This window comes from Chiloscyllium plagiosum, unplaced genomic scaffold (assembly GCF_037043375.1).
Source record: "Chiloscyllium plagiosum isolate Xiang-an unplaced genomic scaffold, Cpla_swu_hap1 HiC_scaffold_45, whole genome shotgun sequence".
Lineage (NCBI taxonomy): Eukaryota > Metazoa > Chordata > Chondrichthyes > Orectolobiformes > Hemiscylliidae > Chiloscyllium > Chiloscyllium plagiosum.
Window position 1 is genome coordinate 68,670,942 of NW_028270183.1, and position 27,486 is coordinate 68,698,427.

General features: G+C 45.1%; 1 long non-coding RNA gene across 1 annotated transcript in view; it reads left to right on the forward strand.

Annotated features, from left to right (window-relative positions):
* Nucleotides 1–1,825: 1,825 nt before the first annotated feature.
* LOC148136736 (uncharacterized) overlaps nt 1,826–27,486 on the forward strand; it is a 480,264-nt gene continuing 454,603 nt past the window's right edge. The window contains exons 1-2 of the long non-coding RNA XR_015754404.1: nt 1,826–1,904; nt 5,626–5,730. This is a non-coding gene — a long non-coding RNA (uncharacterized LOC148136736). The remainder of the gene's footprint in view (nt 1,905–5,625; nt 5,731–27,486) is intronic.

A 27,486-nucleotide genomic window follows, 5' to 3' on the forward strand; every position in this document is an offset into this window, starting at 1 on the left:
CTAATACTAAAAACCTTTGAAACAAAACATTCCATTCCCCTTCCTGATTCCCTGTTGTAACTGTGTGGTAGCTTTCTGTGTTTCCTGAACAATTACCCTTGGTCCCTTTGTGGTGCAGCTTTCTACAGTTTCCACCATTTAAATAGTACTTTGTTCTTTTATTATCTCCTCCAAAATGAGCAACTTCCCATTTTCCCAAGTTACACCCCATCTGGCAACTTGTTGCCCCCTTCTCCTGTGCATCTCTCTCTTTTCATAATCCTTTTAGACCTTTACAGTTATGCCTTTTCTAGGAGATATCCCCCCCCCCCCCTTCCCATTCTTCCAAACATTTACTGAGAGCACTGGGCAGTGGGAATCAGGCAGAGTTGCTATCTTTTTAGGGATACGCTTTGGAGTGATTGCGAGGATCCTCATACCCATTGGGCAGGATGGAGACAACTTGCCCATCGTTAGGCATTAGCCTTTCACACCCATGTCTTATTGATGAGGCAGAGCGGCAGCACGGAATGAAAGAAAAGAAAGTAATTCTTGTTCCCCATATCTCATTGACGCTTGGATCATTTTCTCCAATGTGTCAAAGAACTGCTGTGTTCAGTCACATGAGATCTCCAGTTGGAATCTCCTAGAAACCCACAAATTTCCCCCTGAGTTGACTGCTGTTGTCCTCAAGGGTAATATGTACAGTCATCCTGGGCCACAAGGAGGGGATGGTGTGAGTTTCTAACTTGAACTGAGAGTGACAGATTTTATAAACTTGTATTACAGGATATTATAGTTGGACATTCAGATGGTAATCTCAGTAAATGTTCTGCCAAACTCTGATTGAATTACTCAGTACATTCGCATTGTGTGTGTGAGTATTGCGTTCTAGATCAATCCCATTTGCTGCTTAAAAATTCTCCTTTGAATCATCGCATTCTCTCAAAAGGTCTCCCCAAACCTTCAATGTGTCATGTAATCCTTTTATGATGACCTGATGAGTGTAAGGTTTATTATTCGAATGTGTAATTTTTGGATAAGAATGTCTCAGAGAGGGAGCAGAATATTCTGAAAGGGGAGAATAACCATTTTGAGGGAAGGCTGCTGTTTATTGGTGCCAATGACATAGGAATAGAAGATTTCACATTGTTGGATCATTGGAATCTCTTGTGGGGTAGAATTGACCTCCATCAGAAGGATGGATTGTACCTGCACTGGAAAGGAAGAGTTGCTAGTGCTATTCAGGAGGCATTAAAGAGTGAAGGAATGTGGGTAAACCGAAAGAGAAAGTGAGGAAAGAGCTAAGTCTGAGGCTGGGACAGTTCAGACGTCAAACAGTCAAGGCAGGCAAAAGCATGGCAGAGAACGAGGTAGGACAGAGCAGTTACACTGCATTTATTTCACCTGCCCAATAGGTCAGGCAGATGAGCTCAGGGCATAGTTTTGAACATGGCACTGGGATATTATAGCAATTACAGAGGCATGACTTAATGATGGATAGGACTATCAGCTTAATGTTCCAGTGTATAGATGCTATAGCAAAGATAGAAAGGGGGCAACAGAGTGGTATTTTTGATTAGGGATAACATTACAGCTGGGCTTCAAGAGGGTATTCCTGGGAGTACATCCAGGCAGGTTATACAGGGGGAACTGAGAAATAAGAAAGGGATGATCTCCTTATTGGGATGGTACTATTGACCCCCCCCCCCCCCCCCCCCCCCCCACTCCCCAATAGTCAGCAGGGAGTTGAGAAGCAAATTTACTAAGAGATCACTTCTCTGTAAGAATAGTATGGTTGTGTACAAGACTTGACCTTCTTTGTTATTCATTCACAGGATGAGGATGTCACTGGCTGGGCTCAAAGGGCAGTAAAGAGTCAACCACATTGCTGTGGGTCTGGAGTCATATGTAGGCCAGACCAGGTAAGGATGGCAGATTCCTTCCCTGAAGGATATTAGCGAATCTGATGAGATTTGTTTTCATAATAGTCAGCAATGGACTCATGATCTTTAATAGATTCTTAATTCCAAATTTTTATTGAATTCACATTCCATTGTCTGCCGTGACGGGATCCAAACCCCTGGGCACAGAACGTTTTCTGGGTGTCTGGGTTATCCATCTAATGATAATCTCACTAGGCCATTTGGCAGGTTGAGTGACTGAGGTATCCGTGGGGCAGCACATCAGCACCAAACATCCCATGATCTCTGCGGAAGATAGAAAGGGCTGGGGAGGGAGATATATCCCTGGTGGTGGGGTCTGACTGTAGGTAGCGGACATAGCAGAGGTTAATGGCGATTAGTGGGTGGCAGGTGAGGACCGGAGGATTATATTCTTATTGTGGTTGGAGGGGTGGGGGGAAGGCGGAGGTACAGGAAGTGGAGGATATGCGTTGGAGTGCATTGTTGATCAAGTGGGAGGGAAATCCGGTCCTTGAAAGAGGAAACCTTTCTGGGATGTCCTGGAGTGGAATTGCTTCTCCTGGGAGCAGATATGGCAGAGGCGGAGGAATTGGGAGTACAGGATCACGTTTTTACAGGAATATACTCGAGGGTAATCAGGAGAGCAAAAAGGGGACTTGAAATATCTCTAGGAAATAGTTTAAGGAGAATCCAAAGAAATTCTACAAATACATTAAGTATACAATAATAACCAGATGGAGAATAGGAATTCTTAAAGATCAACAAGGCCATCTATGGAACAACAGGAGGTGGGAGAAATACTATGCTATTCTATTCTAGAGAGTTTGGAGAAATAAATAGTGGTAACTTGAAAAGTGTCTATATTACAGAGGAGGAAGTACTGGATGTCTTAAACATTAGCAAGGTGGATAAATCCCTGGGACCTGATCAGGTGTATCCCAGAAATTTGTGGAAAGCTAGGGAGGTGATGGCAGTGCCCCTCCCTAAAGTATTTATATCATTGTTTGTGATAGGTAAGATGCTGGAAGATGGGTGCCATTATTTTAAAAAGGTGGTAAGGAAAGCCCAGGGACCAAGAGAACAGTCAACCTAACGTCAGTGGTAGGTAAGTTGTTGGAAGGGATTCTGAGGGACAGGGTTTACATGTATTTGGAAAGACAAGGATTGATTAGGGATAGCTAACATGGCTTTATGTGTGGTAAATTCTCTCTCTCTAACTTGATTGAGTTTTTTTGAAGATGTGACAAAGATGATTGATGAAGGCAGACTGTGGACGTTGTCTATATGGACAATGAACGATGTTCCACAAAGCAGACTGGTTAGCAAGGTTAGATAACATGAAATGTTGGGAGAATAAGCCATTTGGATACAAAACTGGCTTGAAGGTAGGAGGCAGAGGGTGGTGATGGAGGGTTGCTTTGCGGACTGGAGGCCTGTGAGCAGCATTGTCCTGCAGGAATAGATATTGGGTCCTTAAATAAATGACTTGGATGTGAATCTATGAGGTATGGTCAGTGGGTTTACAGAAGACACCAAAATTGGAGGTGTCGCGGACAATGAAGAAGGTTAGTTCAGAATGCAACAGTATCTTGACCAGATGGGCCATTGGAGCGAGGAATGGCAGACTGGGTTCAATTTAGACAAATGTAAGCTGTTGGATTTTGGAAAGGCAAATCAGAGCAGGACTTGTACACTTAATGGGAAAGTCCTTGGGAATGTTGCTGAACATAGAGACCATGGAGTGCAGGTTCATTGTTCCTTGAAAGGAGAGTCGCAGGTAGGCAGACTAGTGAAGGTGGAGTTTGGTATGCTTATATTTATTGGTCAATGCATTGAGTACAGAAGCTGGGACGTCAAATTGTGGTTGGACAGGACATTGATTAAGCCATTTCAGGAATTATGTTTTAAGTTCGAAATTCCCTGTTCTGGAAAGGATGTTGTGAATCTTGAATGAGTTCAGACAAGATTTACAAAGATTTTGCTCGGGTTGGAGGATTTGGGCTACAGGGGGAGGATGAATACGCCGGGGTTAATTTCCCTGGAGAGTCAAGGACTGAGAGGTGACTTCATGGAGATTTATAAAATCATGAAGGGCATGGATAAGGTGAACAGCCAGGGTCTTTTCCCCCCAGGTAGGTGGGTTCAAAACAAGATCACATGGGCTTAAGTTGAGAGGGCAAAGTTTAAAAACGGATCTAAGGGGCAAAGTTTTCAAGCTGTGTGTGGTGTATGTGTGGAATGAGCTGCCAGATGAAGAAGTGGAGGCTGATACATTTACAACGTTTGAAAGGCATCCGATTGGGTACATGAAGAGGAAGAGTTTCCAATGATACGGACCAATAGCTGGCAAATGGGGCTCCATTTGTTGAGGATTCCTAGTTGGCATGGACAAATTAGACCAAAGGTCTGTTTCTGTGCTGTACATCTCTATGACACTAATAAATGAAAATAAGATGTGTTCCTCTTTTGTGGAGAGTTAGCAGAAGCACAGATAATTGACCTTGGAGCTGAGAAGGTTCAGCAGTGATTTTGACTAGGTGCAAATTTGTTTCTAGGATAGCTAATCTGCAGAGAGAGGGGAAATGTTAACAATGTCACAATTTTAGTAACTATTTTCAGGTAATTGGCAAATAATGTGAACATTATTTTATTCAGTAAGTTCCAAGCATCTGGAACAGTCTGAATGCAGCTGGACACACTCAGCAGTTATTCATAAACAGATTTGGAATTTTACTTTTTAAGGGAAGATTTGGGGGGCATTGGCAAATGGGAACGGAATTGGGACAGATATGCAGCATCTCCAGAGGGAGAGGGTACATCCCAAATGGGCTGAATAGCCCCAACCCCTGTGCTCTGTGATACTGCCCCATTCACTGTGAATGTTGAAGCTCATCCCAGGGCAGAGAGAGGCAGGATCCCACCACTCACCTGACAATGGGCCCCAATGATTGATGTCAGCGCAGGCCAATAGGAGGCAGAGGGCATACTGGAGGACCAGGCCGTACCAGTTTGTCTTCCAACCAATCGGAGTGAATGAGGGCATCCTCAAGGCTGGAACTGAAGAAAGGCACATATCGCAGAGATTTGAGAAACTGGAGGACATGAGATAGGGAGCGTTCTGTGGCTGGTGAGGAATTATATAAAGAAGGAAGAGTTGTGAGGCTGGGTGGAGTGACAATGATCGGGAGAGTTGAGGATGGAGGAATTTCGAGTTAGTGAGGATTAGAGCCATAATGTTATACAGCAAGGAAACAGGCCATGTGGTCCAACCAGTCCATGCCAACCATAATTCCAAACTGAACTAATTGTACTTGCCACCGCTTAGTCCACATCCATCCAAATATTTCCTATTTATGCACTAATCTGAATGTCTTTTAAATATTGTAATTGTATTCACAGCCACCACTTCCTCTGGAAGTTCATTTCACACGTATACATTTTTTTAAAAAATCCTAATGTCTTTTCTGAAACCTTTCTCATTTCTTCTCAAAATGAATGCACCCGAGTTTTGAATCCCCCTCTCCCCCGGGTTTTCACCTTATCTACACTCTTTCTGATTTTATAAGCCTCTAATAAGGTCACCCCTCAACCTCGTGCACGCCAGTGAAAAACTTCCAGCCTATCCAGCCTCTCCTTCGAACACAATCCCTCCATTCATGGAAACATGCTGGTAAATCTCTCCTGAACCTGATCCAATTTAATAATATCCTTCCTATAACAGCGCAACCAGAACCGGACAGAGTATTCCAGAAGAGGCCTCTCCAATATCCTGTACATCCTCAACATAACGTCCCAACTCCTGTACTCAAAGGTCTGAACAATGAAGGTAAGTGTGCTAAGCACCTTCTTAACCACCCTGTCTACATGTAACACAAACGTCAAAGACGTGAAGCCCTTGGTCTCTTTGTTCCCATATCACTACTCAAGGCCGTACTTTTATTGAGTGTAAGTCCTACCCTCGTTTGTTTTGTCAGGATGTTATATTTTGCATTTATTCCAATCCAAAAAATTTTTGAGTATAAAGGCAGTAGGAGTATAATTAAGAGGGAAATCAAGAGGCAAAAAAGGGACGTGAGATAGCTTTGGCGAACAGGGTTAAGGATAATCCGAAGGGCTTTTGTAAATATATGAGGAACAAAAGGCTAACTAGGGAGAAAATAGAGACCCTCAAAGATCAGCAAGGCAGCCATTGTGTGGAGCTGCAGGCGATGGCCGAGATAGGGAAACAAGTATTTTGCATCAGTGTTTACTGTGAAGAAGTACATGGGAGATATAGAATGTGGGGAAATAAATGGTGACATCTTGAAAAATGTCCATATTACGGAGGAGGAGGAGGTGCTCAATGAGTGGCTAAGGAGCTGGTGCAGGGGAAAAGGATTCACATTTTGTGGACCGTTGTGATCTCCTCTGGAGTAGAGTTGACCTGCATAAGAAGGATGGATTGTACCTGAATTGGAAGGTGTCTAATTTCTAGGCAGGGAGACTTGCTGGTGATACTTGGGAGGCATTAAACCAGTGAGAGAGTGGGTGTAAACCCAAGAAGGTAGTGAGGAAAGAGATATGTCTGAGGCTGGTACAGTTCAGAAATCAAATAGTCAAGGCAGGCAAGGGCAAGGCACGAATGAAGTCGGACTGAGCAGTTGCACTGCATTTACTTCAATAGAAGAGGCCTGACAGGGAAGGCAGATGAGCTCAAGGTATGGTTTTGAACATGGCACTGGGATATTATAGCAATTACAGAGGCATCACTCAGGGATGGATAGGACTGGCAGCTTAATGTTCCAGGGTATAGATGCTACAGGAAGAATAGAAAGGGGGACGAGAGAGGAGGGGGAGTGGCATTTTTGATTCGAGATAGCATTATGTTTTTTCTTAGGGAGGATATTCCTGGGAGTACGCCCAGTGAAGTTATTTAGGTGGAACTGGGAAATAAGAAAGGGATGATCATTTTATTAGGGGTTCTGCATGGATTTCATCTGGTTCTTCTGGTTTCCTCCCACAGTCCAAAGATGTGCAGGTTGGGTGGATTGTCCAGTCTGAATTGCCCATAATGTTCAGGGATGAGTACGTTGGGTTGCCCTGGGAAATGCAATGTTACAGCGGGAGGTTAAGAGGCTCTCAGGGTCAGTATCAATGTGATAGGCTGAATGACCTGCTTCTACACTGTTGGGATTCTCTGATAATTCTACTATTTTTAAAATAGTTATAGAAAATAATATATCAGATCTAAACGTTAAGGATCTGAATTGGACAAAGGCCAATTTTGATGGCACAAGGCAAGAACTTTCACCTGCCCCCTCAAGCCTGCTCTGCCATTCAACAAGATCAGGGCTGATCTTCTCATGGCCTCAGCTCCACATTCCTGCTCTCTCACCATAACCATTAATTCTTTTCCTGTTCACAAATCTACATTTTGCCTTAAAGGCATGCAAGTTGATAACGTCAAATGCTGCACTCAGCAGGGAATTCCACAGATTCACAACCCTTTAGCTGAAGAAGCTCCTCCTGAGCTCAGTCCTAATTCTGATCCCCCTTATTTTGAGGTAATGCTCTGTTGTTTGACCTGCCCCCAGTGGAAATAGCCTCCCTGCTTCTATCTTATCTACTCCCGTCATAATTTTATTGCTTCCTATCCAAACTCCCATTCTTCTAAATTACAATGACAAGAGAACCAGTTTTCTCAATCTCCACATACGCCAACCCTCTCAACTCCCAACTCAAACTAATGAACCTCCTCTGTACTCCCTCCAGTGCCAGTACATCCTTGCTAATGTAAGGGGACCAAACCTATACACAGTTCCCCAGGTGTGGCCTCACCAGCAGCATAACCATCCCTCTCGCATGAAAGGATAATATTCCCTTCACTGTCTTAATTACCTGCTGGAGCTGCTAACCAACTTCCTGTGATTCATGCAGAAGGACACCCAGCTCCCACCGCACAGCAGCATGCTGCAAGTTTTCACCATTTCATCATCCAATTTGCTGTTCGTCCGACTAAAATGGATGACCTCACATTTCCCAACATTGAACTCCATCTGCCAGACCCTTACCCACTCACTTAACCGATCTGTATCCCTGTCCAGACTGACAGTGGCCTCTGCAGACATTGCTTTACCTCATCTTCGTATCAAATGTGAACTCTGACACCGAACACTTGGTCCTCAACTCCAAAACATTTGTGTAAATTGCAAATAGTAGACAATTTCTACCCAAATAACTCACCACTACTTCCTTGAGAGGTTCAAGCATTTTCTCCACTACAGAAGTTAAGCTAACGGATCCTTTTTGAAAAATAGTGGCACCACATTCGCAGCTTCCAGTCTGTCAAAACTATCCCAGAATCCAACAACTTTTAATGAATTATTACGAATTGCTATCCCACCCCCCGCCATCTTTTCTTTTTTCCCGGGATGCATTCCATCAGAGTCAGGAGACCCATCTACCTTTAGGCTGTTATCTTTCCCAACATTACCTCTTTACTGAGAATAATTGCTTCTGTATCCTCATCTGCCATTGCCTCCATAGGCCTGCGACAATGAGAGTACATAGACAGTATGTTCCTGTTAAGGCCAAGGCTGGTAGGTGTAAAGAATGCTGCCTGACGAAAGAAATTGTGGACCTGGTCAAGAAAGTGAAGGAGGGATATGGCAGGTACAGAGAACTGTGTTTGTGTGAATTCCTAGAGGAGTATAGGGGCAGTAGGAGTATACTAGAGGTAAACCAGGAGGGCAAAAAGGGGACATGAGATAGCTTTAGGAAATAGGTTTAAGGAGAATCCAAAGTGATTGTACAAATACACTAAGGACAAACGATAACCAGGCAGAGAATAGGTACCCGCAAAAATCATCAAGGCTGTCTGTGGAACCGCAGGAGGTGAGAGAGATTCTATATGAGATTCTTTTACTGAAAGAGGATGTGGCAGCTAGAGTGTTTGGAGAAATAAATAGTGATAACGTGATAAGTGTCCATATTACAGAGGAGGGGGTACTGGATGTCTTAAACGGTAGCAAGGTGGAATAATCCCTGGGACCTGCTCAGGTGTAACCCAGAACTTTGTGGGAATCGAAGGAAGTGTTTGCTGGACCCCTCGCTGAGATATTTGTGTCATTGATTGTCACAGGTGAGGTGCTGGAAGCTGGGCACAATTATTTGAGAAAGGTGGGAAGGAATGGCCAGGGAACAATAGACCAGTGAGCCTGAAATCAGTGGCAGAGAAGTTGTTGGATGTGATTCTCAGGGACATGATTTACATGTAATTGGAAAGGCAAGAAGTGATGAGGGAGAGGCAGCATGGCTTTGTACATGGAAGTCACTAACTTGGACTCCAGGAAGACACAAGGTTCTACATAACAGACTGGTTAACAAGTTTGAGACTGTAGAATACAGGGAGGACTAGCTATTTAGATACAGAATTGTGTAGAAGGTCATAGAGATGTATAACATGGAAACAGACCCTTCAGTCCGTACCGTCCATGCCAACAACTTACCCAACCCAACAACTGTGTGAGAAATATGCTGTCAGGATGGATGCTGGGTCCACTGCTTTTTGTCCTGTATATCAATGATTTCTATGTGAATATATGAGGTATGGTTAGTAGGTTTACACTAGACACCAAAATTGGAGATGTAATGGGCAGTGAAGAAGTTTACCTCAGTACATTGGGACTTCAATTAAATGTGCTAAGGAGGGGCAGATGGGTTTAATTTAGATAAATATGAGGTTCTGCATTTTGGAAAAAAGCCAATCAGAGCAGGGCTTGTACACTTAATGAGGAGGTCTTGGGGTGTGTTGCTGAACAAAGAGACCTTGGAATGCAGGTTCACACTTCCTTGTAAGTGGAATCTTAGGTAGGCTAGTGAAGAAGGTGTTTTGTATTGAGTATAGGAGTTGCGACATTATTTTGGGGCCGGACAGGGCATTGATTCAGCTACTTCTCGAATTATGCTTTCAGTCCTCGTCTCCCCGCTATAGGAATGATGTTGTGAAACTTGAAAGGATTCAGAAAAGATGCACAAAGATGTTGCCAGGGTTGAGAGTTTGAGATATAGGGAGAGGCTGAATTGGCTGGGGTTGTTTTCCCTGGGGCATCGCATGCTGAGAGGTGACCTCAGTGGTTGATACACTCGTGAGGAACATGGTGAGGGTGAACAGCCAGGGTCATTTTTCCCACGTTAGGTGGGTCCAAAACAAGAGAGCACAGGCTTAAGTTGTGAGGGAAAAGATTTAAAAGGGATGTGAAGGGCAATGTTTTCAAGCTGAACATGGTATGTGGACGGAATGAGCTGCTAGAGAAAGTGTGGAGGCTGGTACAATTGCAACATTTAAAAGGCATCTGATTGGATATGTGATCAGGCAAGTTTGAGAAGGATATGAGCCAAGTCCTGGCAAATGGGATGAGATTAATTTAGGATATCTGGTGGGCATGGACAAGTTGGACCAAGCGGTCAGTTTCTGTGCTGTACATTTCTATGACACTAATAAATTAAAATTAAGATCGGTTTCTCTTTTATAGAGAGTTAGCAGAAGGTCAGAAAATTCTCCTTGGAGCTGAGAAGGTTAAGCAGTGATTTCAACGAGGAGCAGAATTGTTTCCAGTAAATTTAATTTACATAGAGACAGCATGAGAAATTATTAACATTGTCACAATTTTTATGAACTACTTTCAGGTAACTGGCAAATAATGCAGGGTAAAAACGTGAAGATTATTTGACTCAGTAAGTTCTGAGCATCTGGAACAGTTTGATTGACAGATGGATGCAGATTCAGTAGTTATTGTCAAAATAAATTTGCAATTTTCTTTTTTAAAGGAAGGATTTGGAGGGCTATGTCCAAATGGAAGGTGAGTCGGGACTGACTGGCACCATCTCCAGAGGGAGAGTGTACAGCCCCAATGGGCTGAATAGCCCCCAGCCCCTGTTCTAAGATACTGTCCCATTCACTGTGAATGATGAAGCTCATCACAGGGCAGAGCCATAGACATGTACAGCATGAAAACACACTCTTTGGTTAAACTGGTCTATGCCGACTAGATATCCCAACCTAATCTAGTCCCATTTGCCAACACTTGGCACATATCCCTCTACTCCCTTACTATTCATATACCCATCCAGATGCCAAATGGTATAATTGTACCAACCTGCTCCACTTCCCGAGAGAAGATTCCATCCACGCACCAACTCCAGTGTGAAAGAAATTGCCCCTCAGATCCATTTTAAATCTTTCCCTTCTCATTTTGGGCGGCACGGTGGCACAGTGGTTAGCATTGCTGCCTCACAGCGCCAGAGACCCGGGTTTAATTCCCGCCTCAAGCGACTGACTGTGTGGAGTTTGCACGTTCTCCCCATGTCTGCGCTGGTTTCCTCCGGGTGCTCCGGTTTCCTCCCACCATCCAAAAAGATGTGCAGGGTCAGGTGAATTGGCCATACTAAATTGCCCATAGTGTTCGGTAAGGGGTAAATGTAGGGGTTTGGGTGGGTTCCGCTTCAGCGGGTCGGTGTGGACTTGTTGGGTCGAAGGACCTGTTTCCACACTGTAATCTAATCTAATCTAATCTAATCTAATCTAATCTAATCTAATCTTAAACCTATGTCCTCTCGCTCTGGAGTCCTCCATCCCAGGGAAGAGACCTTGTCTATTTATCCTATCCATGCCCCTCATGATTTAATAAACCTTTGAGGTCACCCCTCAGCCTCTGATGCACCTGGGAGGATCCCACCACTTATGTCACAATGGAGCCTGGCTGATTGACACAGCTTCAGACCAATAGGACAGTTGGCGTGATCCTCCAGCCAATAGAAGTGAATGAGGGGTGGGTCCAGCGGGCCAACACCTGACCATGAGCTTTGCAGGCGCAGTGTCACTGTGAGGGGGGAGGAGTCGCAGTGAGTGTGAAGGGACTGGGAGAGAGACGGAGTTAGTGTGGGCTGGGAGGGTTGATAAACACGGTTTCAGTCTGCTAGACCTGAAAGAAATACTTGGGGGAAATTAAAACCAAAAAGAACTGCGGATGCTGTAAATCACACACAACAACCAGAAGGTACTGGAAAAGCTCCGCAGATCTGACAGCATCTGTGAAGAGAAATCAGTTTGCATGTTGGATCCGGTGACGCTTCCTCAGGGACTGATATGACTGAGAAAAAACTATTGGTTTATATGCAGAAGGTAGAGGTTAAGGAGTAAATGATAGGTGGGGATAAAGTCCAAAGAGAGAGAGATCGGAGCAGTTGGACAAAGGTTATCCTGTCTGGGGGAGAGTAAATAGCTGTTTATGGGGACTGTTAGTGGTTATCCATAGGTAGTGTGTAATAGCAGGCTATGTAATAACAAGGCCTGGTATGTGAGGCAGGGGGCAACGAAACTAGAACGTGGGAGAGTTCAGGACCTAAAATTATTGAAGTCGATGTTGAAGCCAGAGGATTGCAGGGTCCCCGAGTGGGAGATGAGGTGTTGTTCTTCCAACTTGCTTTAAAGTGTGGCGCTGGAAAAGCACAGCAATTCAGGCAGCATCCAAAGAATAGAAGAATCGACATATTGGGCATATAGGCACTTCATCAGAAATGTGGGAGTGGGGGAAGCTGGCTGAGAGATAAATAGGGAGGGGTGTGTGGGGTTGGGGGTAGGGAGCTAGGAACAGGCTAGGTAGATGTAGATGGGGTAGTAAAAACAATGACTGCAGATGCTGGAAACCAGATTCTGTATCAGTGGTGCTGGAAGAGCACAGCAGTTCAGGCAGCATCCAAGGAGCTTTGAAATCGGCGTTTCGGGCAAAAGCCCTTCCTGATGAAGGTCTTTTGCCTGAAACGCCGATTTCAAAGCTCCTTGGATGCTGCCTGAACTGCTGTGCTCTTCCAGCACCACTAATCCAGTAGATGGGGTAGTGGTGAGAGGGTGGAATGGATAATTGGGAAGGATGATGGACAGGTGGGACAGTTCAAGAGGCCAGTGCTGAGTTGGTGGGTTGAATCTGTGATGAGGTGGGGGAGAGGAGATGGGGAAACCTTGATGCTGTGTGGTTGAAAGGTCCCAAGGTGGAAGATGAGGTGTTCTTCCTCCAGGCGTCGGGTGGCTCGGATTTGGGGGTGGATGACACCCAGGAATTGCATGTCCTTGGCAGCGTGGCGGCAGAGGGGGGTAGCTGAACTGGTTGGCCACAGGGCGGTGGGGTTGGTTGGTGCATGTTCGCTGAAATGTTCCACAAGTTGGCATCCTGACTCCCCACTGTAAAGGAGACCGCATCGAGAGCAAAGGACACAAAAGGTGAGGTGTTTGGATGTGCAGGAAAATCTCTGTTGGATGTGGGAGGGGTGGGGAGGGAAATATATCTCTGGTGGTGAGGTCTGATGTAGTTGGTGGAAATGGCAGACGATGATGCATTGTATCTGGGTGGAAGGTGAGGACTAGGGGGTTTCCATCCTTGTTGCAGTTGGAGGTATGGGTTCCAAGGGCAGTGGTGTGGGAAGTGGAGGAGATACACGGGAGGGGAAATTGCAGTCCTTGAAATCGGAGGCCATTTGGTATGTTCTGAAGTGTTCTGCCAGCTTGCATCAAGCTTCAGTGGAACACTGCAGTAAGCATGAGACTGAGATGTTGGCCTGGGAACAGCCTTGTGTGTTAAAGTGGGGGGCAACTGGATGCTTCGGGTCTTTTTTGCAACAGATCGTAGATCATCAGCCGCCATTTCCACCACCGCTACTGAGATGCTATCAGGTTCCTGCCTCCTCCATTAACAGCTTTCCGCCCTCCCAGCCGGATCGTTATCCACTCTTTTGTCTTTCCAAATGTTCCAATCTCTCTTTGGGCTCTGTCCCCACCTATTATTTACTCTTTAACCCCTATATCCTGTAGTCCAAAGATGTGCAGGTTAGGAGAATTGGCCCAGCTAAATTTCCCATAGTGTTCAGGGATGTGCATTCGTCCGGGGAAATGGTGAGTAATAGGGTAGGGGAATGGGTCTGGGTGGGTGTGGAATTGTTGGGCCGAAGGGCCTATTTCCTGTTGGGATTCTAATTTTCCCAGCTGCCATCGGTTCTGAGGAAGGGTCACTGGACTCGTGATGACCCTTGGTGTGTGCAGGAGGAGGAAACGGGAAAGGGGACAGTGGCAGCAGAAACTGGATGAAATGTATCAGTATAGATTGGGAGGATTTAGTTACACTCTGTGCAGGTCGTTAATCTGAATTAGAAACTCCTGGTCCCACGTTTGCAGCAAAGTGGAAGATGGCTTGGGCCTGAGGCAGTGAGAGGTGCTGGGTTATGGCTGTCATCTTTATCTGGGACCAAGGTACAGCAAGGAGCATGCACGTGTCTTCTTCCTGGTTGGGGGCGGTGCGATTTCAAGAGGAGCATCCAACACATACCAAAAGAAGTGTTTGCCTTCACTATTCATCTTGCACTAACTATGAGCTTCGTTTTGTGAATTCATTTTATAGGATCTTAATTGAGAATAATTGAGACTGGGATCTCAAAAGCAAATTTCTACAGTCCACAGAGTCATCACGATCTGAATATCATTGGCATTTAACTGTGAAAGGAGAAAGGTTTATCTGTTCTGACTGTGGGAAAATATCTTCAATATTTTTGTCAAGCCAAAAGCAGAATGGTTGGATCACCCTTTGGGTATGTGTTTAATTCTTGGCCCTGTAGCTGTGGAAGGAGGTATTGGTCTGAGAGAGAGCACAGATTTATCCATATTACGCCTCGTCTCTTTGCAGGAACTGTCAGATTTAGTCACAATCATCCACTTTATGATGTTAACCTGTAAACTCCCTACTTCCAATTCCCTGCAAATTTCTCATTGAAATTCCTTGTGGACTCAAATTCCAGCACCATTTCAGTTGGAACGTTCCAGATTCTGACAACTGTCTGTTCATTCAGAAACTGCTGAAGTCCATGATGACTCTGGGGATACAAAGGGCTGAATTGAGAGATGAGATGCAGTCCCTGAGCTCCCATTGAGATGCATTGGAACAGTACAGGAGGCTGAGGGCAGTGTAGGTGTGAGCAGACAATGAAAATGACTGGGCTGCACTGTGAGGGCTGCTTGGATCAATGAGAGTGTTTTGGAGTTGGATGTAAACAAATTGAGATGAGACAGGGAGAAGGTGAAGCTGAAACTCTGTTTTACTTCAGGCCATTCAGAAATTCACAGTCCCAATGGGAATAGTCAATTTGCCAGTGATACCTGTGGAGTATTTAAGTTTTTAAAAGTACAACAGATCAGCTTAAGTAAAGATTGTTTTTAGTATAATGGGCATGTTTGAAGTGAAGGAAGGTTGCTCACTTATTTAAATTCTCTTAATGGGAGTAACTAGATGAATGTAGTGAGATGTTGTTACAGGAGACCTCAGACCTGTGGTGTGCTCCTCTTGCACAATGTGGGACATAAGGGATGCTTCCAGTGTCCGTGACGGCTATGTGTGCAGGCAGTGTGTCCATCTGCAGCTACTGAGAAACTGTTTTTCAGACCTGGAGTTGTGAGTGGACTCACTGTGGAGCAATACTGAGAATGTTAGGGACAGCACGGTTAGTGAGTTAGTCACACTGCAGGGGAGAGTTACACAGGCAGAAAGGGAAGGGGTGACCATCAGATCAAGTAAAAGGCTCAGGAAGGAAGTGCAGGACTCACCAGTGATCATTCCCCTTCTCAAACAGATACTGTGCACCGCTTGGGATTCTATAAGGTTGGGAACAGGTGGGGTGGACTCTCAGGGGAAATCAGCAACATCCAGGTTCATGACACCACAGATAGCTCCGCTGCACAGAACGGGAGGAGGGAGAATGGCAGAGCTATAGTGAGAGGGGATCCACTAGTCAGGATCAGAGACAGGCGCGTCTTTGGCCACAGACATGAATCAAGGACAGTGGAATTGAACCCCGGTCCATTTATTGATAAATGCACAGACCAATAAAGGTCAGCGTCCCAAATGCAACCTTCAGCCCTTGGTCACCCTAAAGCTCTACTTTCCAGGGACTATGCACTTGTTCTGAGCTCTTCAGAGGGATTGAAGGGGACAGGGAGAAAACAGGAACAGGGTTGTGTTGCAGATCTGTATAATAACCGTCTCCCTCGCCTGTCGGTTTCTCCCCCCGCCTCGGTCTCCCACACCCCATCGTGCCTCCACCCCCACCGCAGGGAAAATACCTTGTGTATTTACCATATCCATGCCCCTACTGATTTTATAAACCTCTATAAGGTCAGCCATCAGCATCTGACACTCCAGGGAAAACGGTGTATTCAGCCTCTCCCTGTAGCTCAAATCCTCCAACCCTGGCAACATGCTTGTAATACTATTCTGGCCACTTCCAAGTTTCACAATATTGATTTGATAGGAAGGAGACCAGAATTGCACGCAATATTCCAAGAGTGACCTAACCAATGTCCTGTACAACCGTAATATGACGTCCCAACTCCTGTACTCGATACTCTGACCAATAAAGGAAAGCATACTAAACACCTTCTTCACTATCCTATCTACCTGCGATTGCTTTCAAGGAGCTATGAACCTGCATTCCAAGGTCTCTTTGTTCAGGAACACTTCCGAGGACTATACCATTAAGTGTATACACCCTGCTAATATTTGCTTTTCCAAAATGAAGCACCTCACATTTATCTAAATTAAACTCTAACTGCCAGTCCTCAGCATATTCGACCCTCTGATCAAGATCCCGTTTTAATCTGAGGTAATCCTCTTCACTGTCCACTACACCTCCAATTTTGCTGTCATCTTACTAATACTTCCAATATTCACATCCAAATCATTTATATAAATGATGAAAATTAGTGGATCCAGCACCAATACTTTGTGGCACTCCACTGGTTACAGGTCTCCAACCTGAAAAGCAACCTTCTACCACCACCCTCTGTCTTCTACCTTTCAACCAGTTTTGTATCCAAATGGCTAGTTCTCGCTATCTTCCTTGAGAACTAACCTTGCTAACCAGTCTCCCATGGGGAACCTTGTTGACCACCTTACTGATGTCCATGTTTCCACCGCTTTGCCCTCATCAATCCTCTTTATTACTTCTTCAAAAAAGTTGACTCATGTTCATGAGAGGTGATTTCTCACACACAAAGCCGTTATTAATACCCAGGACTTAACTCTGTACATTGGGGTCTGCGTCACCCAGTTATAGCTGTTAATATTCTGGATAAAGTTCATGTACACCAGCTTTGTGTTAGTGACTGTGTCTTGAATCTTGTTAATAACACCAGTGCCGGTTAGTTCGTTTTGAAAGGCAGTCCCTTCCGCCTGCTCTGTCTCCTCCATCCCCACCATTGACAGTAAGTGGGACGAGCTCATGGATATTCCATGTGAGAGAGATTGAGAAAATCTTCCCTTCATTCCACTAGCCCACCAGGAAATGGTGGTAGTGTCCTTACCTCTGAACCACGAGGTTTGGGTTCAAAGTTGAGTAACAGCATCTTTGAAGCGGCTGATTGGAAAACATGCCCAAGCTCCCAGCTGTCCCTGCCTGAGCCTCCAAACAGAATCTTCCCTGTAGTTTCTCGTCTGTCAGATTCTCCCATTGCTCAGTTTGTCCAGGATCCCCTCCTGCTGCTGCACTGCTCCTGTCCCTCACTGACCTGCCCATCCCCCAGTGTCCTCCACATTCATTCATTGTTGACAATCCCATTGTCCCAGTCCTCCAGCCCCGCTCCCTCCACTCTATTGGGCAGCAGATGCTGTCAATCACCCAGGCTCCTGTGTGATCTGGAGCATGCGCTGTAGGAGGGGCTGGATTCTGAATTAGTGGTGCTGGAAGAGCACAGTAATTCAGGCAGCATCCGAGGACAGGCAAAATCCGAGGACAGGCCTCGGATTTTGCCTGTCCTCCGATGCTGCCTGAATTGCTGTGCTCTTCCAGCACCACTCATCCAGAATCTGGTTTCCAGCATCTGCAGTCATTGTTTTTACCTCTGTCGGAGGGGCAACCAGTGCACGGGCGCAGTGCTGGCCAATTGTTGGCGTATGTGCAGTATGGGTCAGTGCCAGGGAGGGAGGCTGTAGATGTGTGGGATTAATCTGTCATTGGCTGCTCCCTCCCTTCCTCCCTCTGAGAACAGAACCCAGGGGCATGATCCCAGCCCTGCTATCGTGACAAGTGGTTGGGGTATCAGTGGGGGGGAGCATTTTGTAGAAAGCTATCAGAACTCGTGTGAAGATTCAGAAATGTTATGGAAAGGAACAAGGATGGGCCAGCATTTAAAGTTCTAATTTGGTTCACTTTAGTTCAACGAGATATGATTTGGCCAGTGTGTGCAGGATGGTTCTTTTGAGAGGGTCGGTGTGGGGAAAATAAATAAGAGATTCCAGATTGGGGAAAAAAAATCAGTTTGGGTCTGACCAGGAAGGAAACCCTGGGAGGTGGGAGGAGGATTCACCAACACCTAGGAGGCTCTGAGTCAGAGTAATATACTTGATTAGATTCGATTTCCTACAGTGTGGAAACAGGCCCTTCGGTCCAACCAGTCTACACCGACCATCGGAAGAGTAACCCACCCAGACCCATTTCCCATTGCCAATTCACATGACCTGCGCATCTTTGGATTGTGGGAAAAAACCGGAGCACCCAGAGGAAATCCACGCAGACATGGAGAGAATGTGCAAACTCCACACAGACAGTCACTCAAAGCTGGAATCGAACCTGGGACCCTAGTGCTGTGGGGCAGCAGTGCCATCGTGCTACCCCCTTTTTTTGGTTCATAGCCTGCAGGCAGGAGCTAGGAAGCTGAATTCAAGGAGAGGAGAGAGAGAGTGTGAGAACTGGGTGTGGAGGAAAGAAGTGAGGAGATTGATTTGGTCTTCAGTTAACAAGAGAGACAAATTGTGAGACTGAGATTTAAAGCTTTGGGGCAACAAGGAAACTACAATTTAATACTATCATTGTCTTATAAAGATCCTTCCGGTATTAACGGTGGTATCTTGTTTTCTCCGTACGGTACTGAAATGGTGGATTTGCGGATGAGAAATTCAGATTGAACTTCATGTTCAGTTTTGATAGTTACTTGATCCGTGCTGATCTGGATATCATTGGCCTTTTCATGTGGAAGGAAAGGTGTGTATTCTGTTCGTGGGTGAATATTTCACATATCACTGTGACTGGAAACATTACTGAGACACAGCCAAGTCCATGTTAGTGTGGTGACTGTGGAGAGAGAGTTCGTTTGTTTTTAAAAGTCTGAAAAACATGGCACATTTTCCAGGAACAATTAAGTTACAAATTTGTTTTGTATGAGGACAAGGTTTTAATTAACCATGCAACCAAAAAGAGACCAGGACACCTGCACCATGGAACAAACGATGAAAACGGGATTGTTGTAAAGGAGTTAATTATCAATCGTGGCTTGTATTCCATTGGCGTTGTCGCGTCGGTTCTAGCGCCGTGGGGAAATACTGGAAATGTGATGAATGTAATGTAGGTTTCAGTTATAAAAACGGTAAAAAGTGCAGAAGAAATTTACAGGGATTTTTGCCAGGGCTCAGGGATCTGAGTTATAGGAAGAGGTTGGACTAGCGAGGATTTTCTTTTTGTTTAGAGCAGAGGAAACAGAGGAGGGATCTTTTCTCGAAGTCTATAAGACCATGAGAGGCATGGGTAAGGTGAATGCACTCAGTCTTTTGACCAGGGAATCGAGGACTGGAGGGCATCAGTTTAAGGTTACAGGAGAATGAATGAAAGGGAACCTGAGGTGCAACTGTTTTACACAGAGGGTGGTATGTATATGGACCGAGCTGTCAGTGGAAGTGGTTGAGGTGGGTACATTAACAATATGTAAAAACATTTGGACAAATACACGGATAGCAAAGGGTCAGAAGCAGATGGGCCAAGTGCAGGGAAATGGGGTTCGCGTGGATGGACATTCTGATCGGTTTGGGCCCAAGGGCCAGCCTCTGCTCTAGGATGCTCTGTCTCCAAGTATATTTACTATTTCTCCTGCTATCTCTGGTAGCACCCTGGGATGTATTTCATCTTAGCAAGGAGACTTGTCTACCTTTACCGCCATAAGCTTGCCCAGCTCTAACGCTTTTGTGATGATGGTTGTTTCTTGGTCCTCACCTTCCTCAGTCTCCTTATCAAGTACTGGCATGTTCTTCGTATCCTCCACTGTGAAGACTGACTGCTGTGTACTCATATTCCTGAACCCTGCTGGATAGGAATAACTGGGCACAGAACTCTGAGAGGTCATCTTTGAGTCTTTATTGATGAGACATGGCAGGTACCTTGATAGTGTACATGCAGAGCACCTCCAGGCAGCATCAGGTAACCCCCCCCCCCACCCCCCGTCTGGTGTGCCACTCCCATTCTTATACCTTTGTGGTTTGTGGTTTTGAATGGACGCTGTCTCTCAATATTATCTCCATGGCAACGGCAGTTAAAAAGTCAAGTTCAGCTCAACACTTTGTGGTTAAATCACATACCCCTCTCCCACACCCCTGTGGCTCAGTCAGGTATCTGACAGGCACTTCAGTTTCAGTGGGACTGTCTGTCAGGATTCTGATGTGGAAGAGCGGGTGTTGGAGCGGGGTGGGCAAAGTTAAAAACCACGCATCACCATGTTGTACTTTCAAATAAACCTATTGGACTATAAGCTTTTGCAGTGTGCTGTGAGTTTTAACTTGATCAGGATTATCTCTATGGTAACAGTTAAGTGCTTCAACAATTACAGAGGCCATATGTTCCCCACACAATAGGTTCCCCTCTAGCAGTGTAAACTGCTATTCTGGCCCTGGGGATAGCTACTCAATCCCATCTGGCTTTCTGTTGATCTTTAAAGTTTTTCTAATCTCCTAGTTTCTCCATGGTCTTTGCCAATTTGTATGCTTTCTATTTCAATTTGATAGACTCCCTTATTTCCTTAGCCACCCATGGCAGATTACTCCTTTTCCTACAGTCCTCCCTTTTAACTGATATATACTTTTGCTGAGCAGTTTGAAAAAATCTTTGATATTCCTCCACTGTCCGTCAACTGTCCCACCCTAAAGTCTTTGCTTCCAGTCTACATTAGCCAACTCCTGCTTCATCCTATTGTAGTCTCCTTTGTTTAAGCACAGGATCTGGATTGGATTTAATCTTCCCGCTTTCCAACTATATTCTAAATTCAATCATACTTAACACAAGTCTTTTTATCAGATTATGAGGTGAGGCGATGTTACCTGGGTGTTTTGGTTTTCATTGTCAGAGACCTTGGCTTTGTAATAAAGTACAGGATAGATATTCACAATACCGTATTCTGGACGGTGTGAATGTACTACACAGCCTAAAACCATACATCACTGTCTCCCCTCCGTTCACATGATTTGAAGATGCCGGTGTTGGACTGGGGTGTACAAAATTTTAAAATTCACACAACGCCAGGTTATAGTCCCTCAGGTTTAATTGGAAGCACACTCGATATCGGAGCGTCGCTTATTCATCATGATCCAATTAAACCTGCTGGACTATAACCTGTTGTTGTGATTTTTAACTCACCTCAGTTTAAAATTGCAAAATCATTATCTCCTACATACTTCCTCACTATCTCATCCACCTGACTATCCTGCTTTTTCTGAAAATCTCCTTTGGTGAAGGTGGTGAGTTTTGGATTCAGCTGTCCAGTTATTACCGTAAGAAGATAAGCCCTGGGCCCAGGAGAGGCAATGCAGCCCTTCGAACCAGCTCCACCATTTAAGACCATGATGATTGAGCTCACCTCGCTCTTAGCTGGATTTTCCCACCTGCTCTCTCTCACCCTTCATCTCATTGCAAATTTAACATCTGTATCTCTTCAGTAAATTTGCTCATTGTCCTGGCATCCACTGCATTTTGAATAAGGGGAATTCCCCAGATTCACAGCACATTGAGATAAGTACATTCTTCTTCATGAGAATAGAATAGAGTCCCTCCAGTGCAGAAATAGGGTATTCGTCCATAGAGTCCACACCATCCCTATAATGAGCATCCCATTCAGACTCACCCATTCCCTGTATTTCCCATGGTTAATGGCTTAACCTGTACAGGCATGGACACTGTGGGAGTTTAGCATGGCCAATCCACTTAACCTGCACATCTTTGGACTGAGAGATGAAACTGGAGCACCCAGAGGAAATTTGCACAGACACGGGGAGAACGTGTAAACTCCTCACAGTCGCCTAAGGCTGGAATCAAATCCAGGTCCCTGATGCTGTGAGTCAGCAATGCTAACCATTGAGCCACCTCTGCTTAAAGTCTGTTCCTCCTATGAACCACCCCACGCCCCAGTTGGCTGAATCTATATTCCTTACATCAGAAAATCAGATTGTGGAAGCAGATGTCTCAGTAAAACTCAGTGACAGTCCATATGTTCTGTGTGTCTGAATGGCGATCCTATACATAACACCCTCCAGTCTACACTTTTCAATCACTTCCCAGAGACAGGGCTCCAGTGGCTTCATGGGGACTACAACTCCCACAAGCCCTGAGGCAGGGACCACACGTGTGTGGGGAAACCCAGCACTGTACATGTACAGAAAATGGGTGGGTTTTGGAGCATGTGCTTTGGGTAAGTATACTTTGCGGAAAGTATTTCACACTGTGATTGGCTGGAGGAGGAATGCATCTGCTCATAGTATTAATCAGTTGGGGGGTCAAAGTGTCACTACACCCATGTAGGACCACTCTCCATCCCCAATTCATTGTAATGGTGGGAATCAACTAATGGGAAACAAAGAAGGATCTGACCCATTCTCCCAGACTGAAGGTTCTTCTGTCCAGGATCTGCCACCTCCCTTTCTGTTTCCTTTTGTTTCATTCTGCTATTACATTATTGACTTACAGCAACTGAAGGGAAAGGAAGTGAACCCAGAAAGGGTGCAGAGTCTAACCAGGGACAGGAAGTGGTGCCACGGATCTGTTTATCAGTAACTCCATGAGAATGGGGAGGGTGTACATTAGGAGGTAGCAGAGTCAGAATGGTGGGAGAGAGTAAGTGGGCTGGAGGGTTACAGCTTTGGGGAAAGGAAGGGGAAAAATATTCCAGAGAAACTAGAATTGTCTGTTCTGTATTTCTAATCTGTACATATTCCTTTATACAGGGTGCGAGATGGTGAAAATCTGCAGAATGAAATCTCAGAATCATGTGCAGATCATGATGAAGTTACCCAGTGTTTGAAGAACCAAAGATAGAGAATCATTCGGCCAAAATCCTGCACCACTCTACCTCCCAGCATTGTCGGTCTATCTGCACCAAATGGACTGTGAATGGTTCAAGACGGCAGCTCACTACCATCTTCTCAAGGGTAACGAGAGATGGGGTATAAATGCTGGCTAAACCAGTGGTGCCCATATCCTGGAAACGGTTTCTATCTCTAGTTGGTAAAACCCAGTTGATGTTACTGCAGGATGATGAGGGAGGCTGAGTACATACTCCAGGAGGCAGCACCATCACATTACCCCTGCCTGCACCCACACAGTAACACCGCAACGTCACTGGAACAAAAGGCAGTGAAACCAAAGGAGGACTTCGATATAGTTCTTCGAGGTAAAGTCATGAAAGAGGATTGGAGCACAGCAGGGACAGGAGACTGAGCTGGATGGTTAGCTGTTTCCCATTGAATTGTGGAGCAGGATTGAAAGGCTGAATGGTCTCCTCCTGCTGCTATCTTCCAGGTATGTATATAGGTAGGAAGAAGTAGGCAGGGCAGGGATTCTCCAGGAGATTGAACTTCCACATCTTTTTTCAGTGAGGGATGGTTTGATGGATTTTATTTAACATTTATCTTTAACACAAGGTTTGTAAAGTTTGGTTTTAAAATGTTGTAAAAGTTTTTTGCACAGCAAATAAAATTAAAGAAAATAAATTAAACTGTCTGAATATAACAGTTTTAAAACTTTCAACCTCCTGTAAAACAAAATCCTGTCTACTCCCGGACCCCATCACTTTCCAGCTACTCAAACTCCGGGAAAATATTCCCTCCCTGTCTGAACCTTTGGTTTGATTTAATTGCTTTTCAGTTCTCGTTCTGTGAGCTGTGAAGCGTTCTTTTTCCCCATTTCTCCGACCCAGAAATATTATCACAGTAACTTTCCCACCATCAAAATCATAATTACGCCATTTTGATTTTGGTTAACATAATCACCAGCAGTGCAAAAGTGAGGACCGCAGATGCTGGAAGCCAGAGCCTAGATTAGAGTGGTGCAGGAAAAGGGCTTTTACCAAAACGTTGCTTTACCTACTCCTTGGATCCTGCCTAACTTGCTGTTCTTTTCCAGCACCACTCTAACCAGCAGTAACCAATCATTTGTGTAACCAATTGAAGATTTCCAAACAAAGCCCATTACGGGCCAAGCAAACCATTACAAGTGACAAAGTGAGAAGGGACTAAATCAAAGTAGAGTTGTATGGAGGGGGCAGCGGTGGAGATAAAACACTGTATCCCCTGCGGTGCCCACCTCTATCTCAAGGCATCGAGAGCATTGATACACAGCACATGCTCCTTCTCCAAGGACACCCTGCTGTGTAGCCTTTATCCTCAATCATAGAATAGAATCCCGACAGTAAGGAAGGAGAGCATTGGCCCATCAAATCCCACCGACCATCTGAAGAACATCCCAGCCAGAGCACTCCATCCCTGCAACAGTGCATTTCCCATGGCTGATCCACATAGTCTGCACATTCCTGGACACTGTGGAGAATTTAGCACGGCTGGTCCACCTAACCTGCCTATCTTTGGACTGTGGGAGATAGCACCTGGAGGGGACCCACACTATCATGGGGAGAATGTGGAAACTCGACATTGACCAAGGCTGGACTCCAACCTTGTACGTGCTGCTGTGAAGCAGCAGTGCTACAATCATAATTTAAATCAAAACAGATTATCATTGCTTATTGTCACATTGGTGTTTGTGGAGACTAACTGCACAGAGAGACACCTTGAGGTTCAGAAAGTGGCAATATAAATTCAGTCAACTCCAGCCCAGTTGCTGTGATGAACAACCACAACATCAAAACTCCAACGGTGTCGTCATATACAAGGTCCTGTGCTGATTCTGATGGACAGTAACTCCAGAATCAGAGTCCTGCAGTGATGTGTGAACTCTACCCCACACGGAGCAGGTGGGTGACCACTTCCCTGTGACCACTCACTGGGCTCTCAGTCGTGTTGAAGACTCAGCAAATCCTTTGTCACACAGAGAGGTAAACAGCTCCTAACCAGTGTGAACCCGCTGGGGTCTCAGGGGGCAGGATGGATCACTGAATCCCCCCTCACACACTGACCATCTGAATGGTCTCTCCCCTGTGTGGGCTCAGTGGGGTGTCAGCAGGTGCTGCATTTGAGTGATTTTCCCCCCACACTGAGAGCAAGTGAATGACCTTCCCCCGGAGTGAGCTCGCTGGTGTTTAAGCAGGTCACTGCGTGAATCCTTTCCCACACACTGAGCAGGTGAATGGCCTCTCCTCGATGGGAATGCACTGATGTCTCCGCAGATGGGAGATTTGAATGAATCCTTTACACACATGGAGCAGGTGAAGGATCTTAATCCACTGTGTCATCTCTGGTGTCTCAGCAGAATGTAAGATCGAGTAAACCCTTTCCCATATGTGAGGCAGGTGAGCGGCCTCTCCGCAGTGTGACTGTGTCAGTGAGTGTCCACTGGGAGGGGTAGGTAAATTCCTTCCCACAATCTCCACTTTTGCGTACCCTCGCCCTGGTCCTGTCATAATGGTGTCTTCCCAGATCACATGACCGGTTAAATATTCGACCACATGCAAAACATGGGAATGATTTGTCTGGGCTGAGAATGCTGCGTTCTCCTTCCATATTACCGATAAGGATCTGGACCTGTGCAATTGGACGACTCTGCAGTTGATGTGATGTTAAAGCTGAGTTTCCCATCTGGGAGCTCTCTCTCTATGTAAAACAAGGTTTTCCCTATCATTATTACAACCCCCAATACCAGTTCTCCTGTCAGTTCTCCTGAACTTCTAAATTAGGACTAATGCAATGACCTCAGTAATGTGCCTTTTTCTCACTTGTTTCTGAAAGTAAATTAGGACCATTTTGAATAACTTTGCGCAATTTACCAGAAGAACCCATACCTATTCTATTATTTACAAGTTTTAATCCATGGGAAATTTGTTAGCTTCTCCAATGACCGTTATAATGTTCTGACCACTTCTACAGAGCTAATGGAAGTCAATTCTAACAATTATCAATAGATTGTATCTAAACAGGATGTCCCACAACAGGAAGTGCTCTGACACTCAATGCCCGTAAGTTGTGTTTTTTTCTTAAAGCCCCTCATGCTTCTGGCAATCTGGCAATACAATTGAAGATATTTTATACAGTAGCCTTACAGTCTCAATTGCCAGTTCCAGTCCATGAAGCAGCCAGTTACACACACCAGTGACTTGAATTCTGACGACAGTGTTGCCCTGGCAGGAGAGATTGAAGAGCATGAAACTGTCTTCTCTGGAGTATCTAAAATGAAACACTTGAAATGAACAAAATTCTTCAAAAGCTCGATAGGACAGATACAGGAAGGATGTGCTCCCTGGCTAGTGTATCTGGAATGAAGTCAGCACTAACTGTGGTATCTTTACCCAGCATCCCCTTTAGCTGCATCAATGTTTAAGATGTATTTGCTGCTCTAATTCCACTCTCTTGATCAGTCCCATTTGTAATGGCTGTACTGTTGGGGGCCATGCAAATTTATAACATTTGATTCAATCCATCCCAAAGTCTTTCTGTATAGATGTCTCACTTTTGTTCACAGAGACTCTCAATCAATCTGACTTCTTCACAATCCCTGCTCTGATATTTCCTTAGAGGGCTCAGAATGAAATGTTCACAGAAGGACAAAAAGAGGCTGATTGGCTCATCAGCTCTCCAAAGGATCACCTCACCAAATGCCATTCTTTACCTTTACCCCATAAACATTCCCATTCATCCCCTTCCAATGACTGTTCAATTTTATCCTCTTCATTGTACCTGGCTCCACCACACTCTTTGGCAGTGCATTCCTGACCATAAACTTTCTCTGCATGAAAACATTTTGTCTCATGTCACATGTACTTCTTTTATGAATCCCTTTACATCGGTGCCTCCTCATTATTGATTCTTTCCTGAATGTGAACAGTTTATCCTGATCTACTCTCACGAGACCCCTCTTGAAGGTACCTTTACCCAGTATCCTCTGGGATGGTGAATATCTCTCCCGGTCACAGGAGACCAGTACGAGACCATTCAGGAGCTCTCACTTTGGGACTGGGTTCAGTACACCATCCAGCCTCACTGTACTCCAGTGAATACACACTGGGGAGAGGCCATTCACCTGCTCTGAGTGTGGGAAGCAGTTCACTCCAACTTGATGAAACACCAGCGAGTTCACAACTAACCACAGTGATTGGATTTGTTGTTTGTTCATGGGATCATGGCATCACTTGCTGGGGCAGCATTTGTCATCCATTCTGACTGCCCAGGAGATGGTTCAGAGTCAACCCCATTATTCAGGGTCTGGATTCACATGTCGGTTGGACCAGGTCAGAATAAACAGTTTCCCAGACCCAATGACATGAAGAGTTGTTTACTGGTCTATTTCCCTATTTCAGAAATAATAATGAATA